Raw genomic sequence first — 2,115 nt, 5'->3', positions numbered from 1 at the left:
CCTCCACACCAAACTCGAAACAACTCATTAGAGGGTTAGTGCATAATAAAAATTCACATGTTCAGAGGTAACATAATCATTCTTAACACTTCTGGACATTGCACAAAGCTACTGGACATTAATGGAACAAAGAAATTCATCCAACATAGCAAAAGAGGCAATGCGAAATAAAAGGCAGAATCTGTCAAAACAGAACATTCCGTAAAGACGGATTTTATTAAGGAACCAGACTTGCTAAAATGAAAATGCCCAAATTGAATGAAAGTTGCGTACATATCTGAGGATCACGCACGTAAATTGGCATATTTTTCTGAGCTACCTACAGAGAGGCAGGTCGAAATTCGTGACAGCAAAGAAATCTGTATCTCGCGCAGTAATCCAAATCTAGTATGAACCTTACTATCAAAGACTTTACTTGGCACAACAATGCACAAAACTAAGATAAGGAGAGGTTGCTACAGTAGTAACAACTTCCAAGACTCAAATATAAAATAAAAAGTACTCGTAGTAAAAACATGGGTTGTCTCGCATAAGCGCTTTTCTTTAACGCCTTTCAGCTAGGCGCGAAAGTGTATATCAAGTGTTATCAAGAGACGAAGTATCAACATCATAATTTGTTCTAATAATAGAATCAAAAGGTAACTTCATTCTCTTTCTAGGGAAGTGTTCCATACCTTTCTTGAGAGGAAATTGATATTTAATATTACCTTCCTTCATATCAATGGTAGCACCAACAGTTCGAAGAAAAGGTCTTCCCAATATAATGGGACAAGATGCATTGCATTCAATATCCAAGACAACAAAATCAACGGGGACAAGGTTATTGTTAACCATAATGCAAACATTATCAACTTTCCCCAAAGGTTTCTTTGTAGAATGATCAGCAAGATTAACATCCAAATAACAATTCTTCAGTGGTGGCAAGTCAAGCATATCATAAGTTTTCTTAGGCATAACAGAAATACTTGCACCAAGATCACATAAAGAATTACAATCAAAATCATTGACCCTCACCTTAATGATGGGCTCCCAACCATCTTCTAACTTTCTAGGAATAGAAGTTTCAAGGTTTAGTTTCTCTTCTCTAGCTTTTATGAGAGCATTTGTAATATATTTTGTAAAGGCCAAATTTATAGCACTAGCCTTGGAACTTTTAGCAAGATTTTGTAAGAACTTTATAACTTCAGAGATGTGACAATCATCAAAGTCTAAACCATTATGATCTACAGCAATGGGATCATTATCCCCAATATTTTGAAAAATTTCAGCAGTTTTATCACAGGCAATTTCAGCAGTTTTAGCAGTTTCCGGCAGTTTTGCAGGCTTTGCATTAGAAGTGGAAACATTGCCAACACCAATCCTTTTACCATTATTAGTAGGAGGTGCAGCAACATGTGGAGCATTAGCATTGCTAGTGGTGGTAATAGTCCAAACTTTAGCTACATTATTCTCTTTAGCTAGTTTTTCATTTTCTTCTCTTTCCCACCTAGCATGCAATTCAGCCATCAATCTAATATTTTCATTAATTCGAACTTGGATGGAATTTGCTGTAGTAACAATCTTATTATCAATATCCTTATTAGGCATAACTTTCAATTTTAAAAGATCAACATCAGAGGCAAGACTATCAACCTTAGAAGCAAGAATATCAATTTTCCCAAGCTTTTCTTCAACAGATTTGTTAAAAGCAGTTTGTGTACTAATAAATTCTTTAAGCATAGCTTCAAGTCCAGGGGGTGTGTTCCTATTATTGTTGTAAGAATTCCCATAAGAATTACCATAACCGTTACCATTATTATAAGGATATGGCCTATAGTTATTACTAGAATTGTTCCGATAAGCATTGTTGTTGAAATTATTATTTTTAATGAAGTTTACATCAACGTGTTCTTCTTGAGCAACCAATGAAGCTAATGGAACATTATCAGGATCAACATTAGTCCTATCATTCACAATCATAGACATAATAGCATCAATCTTATCACTCAACAAAGAGGTTTCTCCAACAGAATTTACCTTCTTACCTTGTGGAGCTCTTTCCGTGTGCCATTCAGAGTAATTAATCATCATATTGTCAAGAAGCTTTGTTGCTTCACCAATAGTGATGGACATAAA

The sequence above is a fragment of the Lolium rigidum genome, chromosome 3, assembly GCF_022539505.1.
Source record: "Lolium rigidum isolate FL_2022 chromosome 3, APGP_CSIRO_Lrig_0.1, whole genome shotgun sequence".
In the NCBI taxonomy this organism is placed as follows: domain Eukaryota; kingdom Viridiplantae; phylum Streptophyta; class Magnoliopsida; order Poales; family Poaceae; genus Lolium; species Lolium rigidum.
This window is presented reverse-complemented; position numbering follows the sequence as displayed.